General features: G+C 35.5%; 1 protein-coding gene across 1 annotated transcript in view; it reads left to right on the top strand.

Moving 5' to 3' along the window:
* LOC129391728 (protein Abitram-like) overlaps nt 1–11703 on the top strand; it is a 169404-nt gene that overhangs the window by 98278 nt on the left and 59423 nt on the right. The window lies entirely within an intron of this gene.

Raw genomic sequence — 11703 nt, 5'->3', positions numbered from 1 at the left:
CCCCTAGTCATATGTGACTATTTAAATTGATTAAAATTAAGTAAAATTGAAAATTCAGTCTCTCAGTCTCACATTTGAAGTGCTCAGTGGCTGCGTGTAAACAGTAGCTACTGTACTGTGTGCAGCACAGATATGGAACATTTCAATCAGTGCAGAGAGTCCTCTTAAATAGTGCTGTTCTATCATCAGTTGCCCCAAGTAAATTTTACATTTCTTTCTACTTCTGAATACATAGGTTGCCTGGATAACCTCAAAGTGGGTGGATGATGTTTGTGGGGGTGGGGAGGAGTTAGAAATATGGAAATACAAAGTGGTCACATTTGGATTTGCAGGGTCTCATCAGGATCTCATTTGTCTCACCGTGCTTGTTGAGATGTTATGGAGGCTGGGGCCTGGGCTTGAGGAAGGTTGGTAGCCACCCATAGGGATGGTTTGTTCTGAAACCCTGTCCTCTGGAATTAGAGGAATTTGGGTCTTATCTTCTGTGGCGATAGAGCATGTGACCTGGTAGACTATCATCTCAAACTCATTGTCCAAAACTCAACCTTTTCCTTCTTTCTCTCATTCCACTATCATGGAAATCTATTTTCAATATATTTTATGTTTGATTTCTTTTTTTACTGTTCATCTTATTAATATCTCCACCAGTATGCCAGCCCTCTTTTCAGTCTCAAGCCCTTGTAATTGCCGGTTGAAAGGATACAATCTAAATGTCTTTGTGAACTTAATGTTATGTTAGAAATATAAGCATGTGGGGTTATTGTAGTAAACACATCTGATTCTTCGTTTTGCTCTGTCATCAAGTTTAATGTGACACAATATGTCATTGACTCCCAGCTGAGGACCACCAGGAACACATTTGTAGTTGAACATGCTGGGATTTACTTTTCCTTGCAGTGAGGGAGAACACACACAGTGAGGAAGTTTGGGCCATATAAGTAAGAGGGTGATAGAAAAGGGATATTAAAACTTTTGGCCTTGTTTTAGGTGATTTGGGTGAGGTTTTAAGGAAGCAGAGTTTTGATCTGCATTGGATACTATCAGGAAGACGGTATTCCTACGACTGAGTGTCTTCATAAACCTCTTGGATAGAGAGAATAGATTAGAGTGAGGTTAAAGCTGCAATTGGTGAAAACAAAGAAACAAAGCAAAAAAAAAAACAAAAACAAAATCCCGCAGCTAGCTGTCACTCCTATTAGCTAGGAGAGGGATATATGGTGTTTTGTACAGTGATCTTCCTTTTGTGTGTACTTAGAAAAAACTTATGAAGCGGCGTTTCTTGTGTCTCACTTTATCATGATCTCAGTGTGAAGAGATCTCATGATCTCATCTGAAGTTGGCATTCTATGAGATTTTTTAATGTCTAATGGGAGAATCACTTGCCCTAGCCTGGATGTCAAGAGATATTTTTAGTACCCCCTTTTGGCCACAAGACATTAATCCATGTTATCTAGATTGCCACCATTGCTCTGATTTTGCTGATGAGGAATTTATTTAGAAAATGTAGTCTTTATTTTGACATGGGCTGATCTCCCCTGCTCCTTTTGTTGTAGAATGCTTCATTGAATGCTCTGATGTGACATTGGCTGTGCAATAGCATTTAAGACTCTGGACAGGATGCACTGGCCAACTGCAAACAAGCAATCATACAGAACACAAAGATTATTAGTCCTTGAATCAAGTCTTGAAGTCAAGGGCCTATATTATAAAAACCAGGCAATGAATTTAGCTGTGTTCACTTCTGATAGCCCCATGACTTTTGTCAGAATCAAAGACAAGTTTGGGGCCATCCTTGCTAGTTATTATTTTCCCTAATTTGAGGATAGCAGGTCACAAAGCATATATGAATAGGGAGCCAGTTACTCTTCCTGGGAGATATATAAAAAGAAATTGGTTTGACTATTACTGGATAATCCTCCCCACGGAGCCACCCCAGGGGAACAAGATCTGCTGGAATGTTCAGTTTTACGTATCTGAAAGTCTCTAACAATTATCCTGAACACACAAGATAAGTTAGCATATGCCATATGGGTGTTATATAAGATGTTATGTAAGAAATAGTACCCCAGTGTGGCACAGACTATATCCGGAGTATAAGTATCATTTATCACAGCAAGAGAAAGACAGTTTTGTGTTCCTCAAGGCAAACAAACTGTATTTAGCAGAGTTAACCAGTTGCACAAAGCAGGCTGAATATCATGCAAAAACGGAATACCATGATTCAGATACAGACAGATATAGAAACACCAGAGACATACAGAGACAGAGACAGAAAGATAGAGACCCAGACAGACACAGGCAGAGCGGCACAGATTGTCAGAGACAGAGGGAAACAGAAAGATAGGGACAGTAAGACAGAGAAAGAGAGTGACAGAGATCGACAGACTGAGACACAGACAGAGGTAGACAAAGAGAGAGGTAGATAGAGATAGACAGGGATGCAGACAGAGACAATAGAGACGGAGATAGGGAATGACAGAGAGACAGAGACAGACATACAGAGAGGGAAAGACAGAGACAGGGATAAATCCTCATCATTGTCAAGGACTGCACTGTATCTCATATGGGTACATCTCCTTTGGTGTGGTGTTTAGTTTGCTGTTATTTAGTGTAGTTGTCTCTTGTAGCATTACCATGACTGTACATCTGGTTGTGCCTCCACAACTCCCCATGCCTTGACTAAGAGGCTACAAAACAAAGTGAGTGTCAAGGTGGGAGAAGCTTTCCTCCTCATCCTTAGCAGTCAAAAAGAAAAGAAAAAAAATTGGAGTTGAAAAGTAGGGAATGATATTGGATAAATTGCCCAAACTGGCAAATAGCAACAGTCACGGATTGTGAGAGTTTAAATATTTATTAAATGAGTGTATTTCAGCTGTCACTGTGTGTACATTATTGAACATCTTTCTATTGTAAACAGCAAAAAGCAATTTAAGAATTTAAAGCTAGTTGGGGAGGAAAACAAAAGCAGATCTCTCAGTCAAGGTTCATTTCTAGATAAGTAGTCTGTGAATTTCCCAAGTGAGGATACCTCTCTTTAGATGAAATGGCATCCTGGCATTCAGATCAAGAAAAAGTAATTGGAAATTGCTTAGAGAGTTTATATAATGGAAGTGAAATTGTTACAGAAAAAATAAATAATAATTTTTACCTTTCTACTGAATCAATGACTTACTCTTTCCCCGAGTTTAATTATTTTTTAAAAAAAATATGATGAAGTCTATTGTTTGTAATTGGTTAGATATACAGAGTAAAAGGCAACAGTGGGAAGGGGGGCAGTATGAGAAATTAAGGGCAAGCATCAAAAGATGCAACAGCAGCTTCCTGATTGAAGTATTTCTTATAACTCACTCTTATGTAAATATTATTCTAATACTAGTATGTGGGTTTGGGATAATGAAGCCTTTTAAACCTCCTTAAAGGGTAAAAGTGAATAAATGGATGAATGAATGAAGAAAGAAAAACAATCAAAGTCAAAAGTAATTTGTTCACTGGATGACAATTGAAAAATCTCATTGGGAAGAGAAAGATAAACAAACGGTAAGGAAAATTCTTGTTTCAACTAAGTAAAACATTAAATTTGCTGATTATTCTTTTTAATTTATTTGTTCATCTTGTATGAACTTTTCACACTCTTGCAAAGCATGTATTCATTATTTGTATGGACTCTTAAATAGAGCTTTCCATTCTTTGACCTTCTTTAAGCACAAAAATCACTCAATGAAATGCAAACAAGTAGGGCATGTGAAAGGGAATGGGATGGTGCCAGGTTGCAAGTTAGCAGTAATCAGAAACCAACATACTCAAATCATGACTAGTGTGTTTCTCCTTTTGTGACAAAAACACTTTCTACCTTATCGTTTTGATTACTAGCTTGGACTTCTTGTCTTTTGATCCAATTTCCAGGTGCCAAGTAATTCCTATTATAATTCAAAGGCATTCCGTTCCAGAGGTTACCAGTCCTGTTCTTCAGTGGGAAAGAATTTTTCCAAATACAATTTGAACATCAAAGTTTTCTGAAGAGCAAAGGCCATCAACTTACTTAAAGAGTTCTTACTCTGGTGCATAAATAATTCATGACTGTATGCCACAGAAAAACTAGATTTAGTATAGGAATAATCTCATAGAATTAATCTGCTTCCTTCCACTCCACCACCAATATAGGGTGTTATAAGATTTGAAATGTTTTTCTGGGGTTAAAATGCTAGGAAAGTTTAAGTCTAACTAATATCATGATATTCTTAGGTTCATAAAAAGGAACGAAATTGGGTCATCTCTAGTGAGGTTGATGGACCTACAGTCTGTCATATAGAGTGAAGTAAGACAGAAAGAGAAAAACAAATACCGTATGCTAACACATATATATGGAATCTAAAAGAAAAATATCGTTTTGATGAACCTGGGGCAGGAGAGGAATAAAGACACAGACACAGAGAATGGACTTGAGGACACAGGTAGGGGGAAGAGTAAGCTGGGAGGAATTGAGAGAGTAGCATTGACATATATACACTACCAAATGTAAAGCAGATAGCTAGTGGGAAGCAGCTGCATAGCAGAGAGAGATCAGCTTGGTGCTTTATGTCCACATAGAGGGGTGGGATAGGGAGTGTGCGAGGGAGATACAAGAGGGAGGGTATATGGGGATATATGTATACATATATCTGATTCACCTTGTTTTACAGCAGAAGCTAACATACCATTGTAAAGCAATTATACTCCAATAAAGGTGTTAAGAAAATTTAAAACAAAATAAAATAATTACCTTTGTGTAAAGTTTCAGAGGGGTTGAAAGTCAAATATGTAATGGAAAAATATGTACCGTGCAAACAGTACACATAAGAAAACTGAGCCAGCAAATTCATACTGTAAAAAATTGACTTCATCACAAGGAGTATAACCAGAGAAAAGAAAAACACTTACAACAACAAATTAGCCAGTTCATTTGGGAATATATAACAATTAAAGAATTATAAATGTATATTCTCCTAATATCAAGGTTTCCAAAACATGAAGCAAAAACTGACAGAACTACAGTGAAAACAGACAAATCCATAATCATAGCTGGAGATTTTAACACCTATCTCTCAGTAAGTGATAGAACAACCAGAGAAGATAGTAAGGGTATAAAAGATCTGACAGAATTATCAACCACCTTGAACCCGTTGACATTTAAAGAACACCACACAGTATATGTATAGCCGATTCACTTTGTTATAAAGCAGAAACTAACACACCATTGTATAAAGATGTTAAACAATAGAGAATAAAATAAAATAAAATTACTTGTAAGATGTTTAACAATAGAGAATAAAATAAAATAAAATTACTTGTACTTGGAAAAAAATAATAATGATAAAAATAAAGAACACCACACATAAGAATGGCAGAAACACATTCTTTCCAAGTGTACCTGGAAGCCTAACAGGCCAACCATATGCTTGAAAATAAAAAAAAAAGTTTTGATAAATTTAAAAGGATTGACATCTTACAGAGTCCACTTTCTGATCACAAAATTATTAAATTAGGAGTCAGTAAGTCTAAGATATTTAGAAATTTAACTACTCAGTTCTAAGTAAACCATGGATAAAAGATGAAATCACAAGGACGATTAGAAGGTACATTGACTTATGCTCATAATGGTACATCACATTTTGTGGGATGTAGCAGAGGACGTTCTTGGAGGGAAATTTATGGTTTTAAATATTTAGATAAGAAAAGAAAAAAGGTTTACAATCAATCTAAGGTTCTACTTTAAGAATCTAGAAGAAGATGAGCAAATAAACCCAATGTAAATAGATGGTAGGTAATTATAAAGGTAAGAACATATATAAATGAAAGAGTAAATAGACAATAGCTTAAATTAACAAGGCACAAATTTGGTTTTCTGAGAAAAATTAAAAATATTGATAAATCCCTAGCAAGACTGACTAAGAAAATTGCCAGTATCTACAATAAATGATCTTATGGATGTTACATGAATTATGACAGAATATTATGAACAAATTTATGACAATAAATCCAATAACTTAAATGAAATAGAAAAATTTCTTGGGACACGAAACTAACCCAAACTGGCATAAGATGAAATAAAAATGAGTAGTTCTATATCTTTTCAAGACACTGAGTTTGATATCATAATCTTTTCCTCAAATAGAACTCCAGAAACAAATAATTAGCTGGCGAATTCTATCAAACGTTTATTAAATAAACAATACCAACCCTACCAAACCTTCTCAAAATACAGATGAAGAGGCAACTCCCATCTTGTTTTTATGAGGTCAGGAGAATCCTGAAACCAAAACCTGACAGAGACGTACCCACCCCACCCTGCAAAAAAATCAGTAACCAATAACCCTCATTAACATAGATATAAGTTTTTCACAAAATATTTGTAATCCAAATCCAACAATATATGAAAAGGACAGTGCATTTTGACCAAATGAGGATTATTTCAGAAATGTAAATTTTAGCATTCAATTATCAATCAATGTAACACGTCATATCAACAGAATAAAGGAGAAAAGGAATCATGTCAATAGGTGCAGAAAGAACATCGTACACAATTCAACATCCATATATATAAGAACTCTCAGCAAACCAGAAGTACAGGGAAACCCCCTAAACCTGATAAAGGCATCTATAAAATTCCTAATGTTAACATCATACTTAATGATGACATAGATGTTGCTTTCCCCCCCAACACTGGGAACACACAAAGATGTGCAAGCTCTTTTTTTTCTAAAATAAAAAAAAAGAACTGTAAATAAGTATTTAACTCTAGTTTACTGGTTTGCTTTTCATTGTGGCACGGGTTAGCAGTTCCAAAACCATTTTTTGTATTGAAGACTTGAAGAAAAGAATAAATACATTGAGAATAATGGGAAGAAGGAGCTACAAATACAGAAAGTGAGAAGCATGCATTACATACGGCCTGTAGTTTTTTTTTTTAACATTTTTATTGGAGTATAACTGTTTTACAATAGTGTGTTAGTTTCTCCTTTACAACAAAGTGAATCAGTTATACATATACATATGTTCCCATATCTCTTCCCTCTTGCGCCCCCCTCCCTCCCACCCTCCCTATCCCACCCCTCTCATGGTCACAAAGCACAGAGGTGATCTCCCTGTGCTATGCAGCAGCTTCCCACTAGCTATCTAATTTACATTTGGTAGTGCATATATGGGGTCAGGTTTTTAAATTTAGATATAAGAAAGTTCAATATTCTATAAATAAGAATATCTTAAGTACTCATGAACATAACAAGAAGTATAATGTAGTGTCCAATTAATTGATTAGTAGTAAGGTCCTCTGTTCCCTTAAGAAACTATAATATAGTTAATTAAAGGAGATAACCAGAAAATACAAGTTAATGGTTCCTGAAATACATTGTCAATGGTTTCTGCCTACTGGCTTTAAGAACAACTGTTTATATCTAATATTCAACAAAATATTTTGCATCAAAATAATTATCTTACTTGTAACAAAAGCAGCTGGAGAAGATGATCATAGCAATTATGCAGACAGCCATAGAAATGAGCAAAGCCAGCCATCGAATGCTGCCATCGAAAAATGGACCTGATAATGGAAGTAAACAATGAAAAAGACATATTACCTTTCGATCACATCTTAAAAGGAAAAAATAACTTGTAGTGTTGAACTCTAGAAAGCTTGCTTATTGTTAAAACCAGAGAAAATATTTCACTGAGAATCATGATTGCACTTTTCTCTGCTAACCTACCTATAACAACAGGGGGCAGTGTAGGTTGTAAATACTGGTTACATAAGTTGGTCCGACAACATTCTATTGTCCGGCGTAGCTGGGCTTTTGGTGAATCCTAAAGGAAGAAAATTAGAAATAATCTGATACACGAAACTGATAATTAATTTTTAAAATATTCATAAAATACAGTTTCTAATTCAGTGAGTGAAAAGGACCTGCTAAGTTTGTGTGAAAGTGATTATTGAAAAATTTAAATCTATCGTGAAATAGTGTTGTAAAGACTCTAAAATGTTTTTTCTTAAGAAGAATGTATGTATGTGCATGGTGTGTTAGAACACTAGACTATAACTTAATTACAGATAAACAAAAGTTTATATATATTTTTCACCCAAAATTTGGCATATCTTAAGATATGACTATTCATTTGTTTTTAGTAAAAAAGTATTTAAAATCATGAGATCTTTTCCTAAAAAACATGGGTAATACATTTTATTACAGTGATAGACTAGCAGGGTAAATATGATCTCATAGTAGTATTGAGACTTAGTTGGATGAGACTTAAGATCTGACTAAAAAGTGGAGCGTGTCCTAGGCCAAAGAAATGACAGGTTAGAAAAGGTAGTCAAGTAGGCAGAAGATACAGTTGATTCTGCCTATAACAACTATGTTGAAACTAATGAACCTGGTATGGAAGCAAGTTGAAGTGTATGTGGTGAGGATAAGGGCAAAATATAGAAACAATATTTCTGAGAGTTTTTGGGAGACCACCAACCAGATATGTGTCCCTAATAGATCAGAAAATGAGCACAGGGAAAGACTGTAGTCATGGGAACAGATACCAAAAATTATATGTGAAGTTTTATTTGATTAAAAGTACAGTATTTGAGAAGTTCTTAACTTGAATGCTGACATTTCAGCACTACCTGGAAGATCTCAGATTTTTCATCATTAGGGTATAAGAATGCCAGAGATTTCTGTGCATTAATTTTGTATCCTGCTACTTTATCAAATTCATTGATTAGCTCTAGTAGTTTTCTGGTAGCCTCCTTAGGATTCTCTATGTATAGTATCATGTCATCTGCAAACAGTGACAGCTTTACTTCTTCTTTTCCTATTTGGATTCCTTTTATTTATTTTTCTTCTCTGATTGCTGTGGCTAGAACTTCCAAAACTATGTTGAATAAGAGTGGTGAGAGTGGGCAACCTTGTCATGTTCCTGATCTTAGTGGAAATGGTTTCAGTTTTTCACCATTGAGAACAATGCTGGCTGTGGGTTTGTCATATATCGGCCTGTAGTTTTTGACTGGAAGTGCATGTATCAGTTTTAAAACTTGGTTTCTAACACTGATAAAAATCAATGTCCTTGTCTATATTTTAACAGAGATAGAAATAGACAGAGATATACAAATACACATGTGTTTTCCACTAAAAGGAACTAAGACCCCTTGGAGAATTGACAGATTGCAGGGCTGGGACAGGAAAAGTACAGGGGGAGCCTGGAATATCGGATTGAATCAGCTAGGGAAGCAAGTGTTCAGGGAGTGACTGGGTCATGCCAAATTACACAGGAGTTATGATGAAGGGGCTCAGGCTAGACAAACCTGGAACAATTTGAATGTCAAAATAACTATTCATAGATTATAGTTATAGTTAGTGTTTATAACTAAACAGTATATTATATCCCATTGAATAATAAAAGTACGTATGAGGCCATATTGAGATAAATAAACCAGTGAACAGATAAATAAATGGGGAGGAAAAGAAAGGTCTTTCTCACCACAATATGCCAAGAAAAGGGGTAGGTGAGAAAGAGGGAGAGAGAGAAAGATAAAGGAAGGAAGGAGGGAAAGAAGGAAGGATGGAAAGAATAAAGAAGGAAAGAAAATAAAATTAAGAAATCAATTGATACTAAAATTAGTAGGTGAGAGTTTGATGAAGAACAAGATATTTGCAGTTTTTGTATTTATGAATTACAAAGGAAAAAAAAAACCTTTATATTGGACAAACCTGGTGGAATCACATTACCCTAGTTATCAAAATGAACATCATGAATATTGGGACAAACCAGCATCATGGACCTTTTGACCTAATGCTGAGAAAGACACATCACCTCACTGATACTCCCACCAAAAATGCATAACCCGATTTTTTTTCAACATATCTAAATAAGCTAAATAGAAAGGTGGAAAACAACCCTAGCTTATTAAAAACAAAACAAAACACCAACAACAAAAACCCCATACCTGTGTTTTTCCTGAAAATATGTAAGATAGCTAAAGTAAAAGTTAACACTTTGAAATAATTTTAAACCAGAAATAAGTCTGTACTAAAATAAATTAAACTGTCTCCTAGGGTGAAAGATTACTACAGGAACAACAGCAAGTAATAAAAATGAAAATTTCTTGAAAATATATTTTCACTCTTTATTTTATTAGATCATCTATAATTAAGACTATCCTGGATATTTTGACACCCCAAATAGGGATAATCTTCAGATTTCACTAGTGTATAGTTATGCAGATGTTTGTAGGAGAATAAGGACACACTGGTTTTCTGAATTAGCAATCAGGCTATTGACCCCCCCGAAGAAATCCTTCCAAGTGAGTAGACACACTTACAAAGGTCTCAATTTCCTTTTGAAAGAAAATGATAATAAATAGTGAAAACTGATGAGAAAAGGAACAGTAAGAATACCAGTAATACCTGCTTATGAATTTACTATTGACCAACACTTTCACATTTTTTTTTGACCTCACAACCAACACTTGAGGTGGGTAGGCTTCAGTTATTCATTCCAATGCGGTTTTTATTTCCCACAAATGCCAAGGATGCCAAGAAAAGTTTGTTCTTGGATTTGGTTTCCATGTATTCAGAAAATAAATAAAAGTCAAACAAGTCATTTTACTGACTAGCTTTAGTTCAGAAATAGCATTACACATTTCTCAAAATCCATTCTTTACAGAGGAGACAAGAAATGTCTGAAATCCACTTTGGATTCTTTTGGAATTCTTTCTGACTAAGCAGCATTTTTAGTTAAGAGAAGTGTTTCTTTGTTTTGCTCACATCCTTTGAGGAGCAAATGGGTATTGACTGTCCAGATGTAGGTGTTTTGAAAACCAGGCTGGGCTCTTGCCATTGCAACCAGACTTGCAGAACTCAGAGCTTTAGTCTCCTGTGTCTTCCTGCAAGGGTTAAATATGAGGAGTGGTGGAATTGTTTCTCCTCACCTCTAGGAAGCTTCTAATTTTCCCATTATTTTACTGGTTACTGTTCTGTTGCATATTTTTACAAGTAATCAACAAAATAGTTTTGGAGCCTTTGTACTTCATAAATTTTACTTCTTTAAAACTGAGTGCTTGCTTCTCAATTAATAAGTGTCTGTATTTGGGGGTGTTGGTTTAGCCTTGGGCTGGAGGCACATTCCAGCTGTATCCAGCACCTGCAGCTGCAAGCAGTATGGACATGCTTCTTCGAAATTCTGTGAGGACCTGCAGGCCCAGAAGCAGCAGCAGGTGTGACCCAGGCAGGTATCTTGCAGTTTCAGCTGAAACCGGATAAGAGCCCCATTGTGGATTTAATGGTGAAGAAATGCCAGCCAAACCCAAATGGAGTGACACTGCACAAAATAGGTGGCCTAAACTCTTCTAAAATGTGAAGAGCAAGAAACTAAAAGAAAGGAGGTAGAACTGTTCCGTATTGAAGGAGTAAGTGCTAGGTATGAACCTGGGCTTGATCTTGAACTAGGAAAGATTAACTATAAAGGACATTATTCGGACAATTGATGAAATTGGATTATGGACTGCATATATGTGTGTGTATGTGTATGCCTATAATTATATGAGCCTGGAGAAGGATAAATACTAAGTTGTTAACATTGGTTATTTGGGAAAAAGTGGGGGTTGAGGATGAAGGGGGAAAATACCACACTTTACGTATTTTTCTTTTAACTTTATTGGAGTAGAGTTGCTTTACAATGTTGTGTTAG

The sequence above is a fragment of the Physeter macrocephalus genome, chromosome 21 (genome assembly GCF_002837175.3).
Source record: "Physeter macrocephalus isolate SW-GA chromosome 21, ASM283717v5, whole genome shotgun sequence".
NCBI classification, from domain to species: Eukaryota; Metazoa; Chordata; class Mammalia; order Artiodactyla; family Physeteridae; genus Physeter; species Physeter macrocephalus.
Note: the sequence above shows the minus strand (reverse complement) of the source record. Positions and strands in the feature narration are given on the sequence as shown.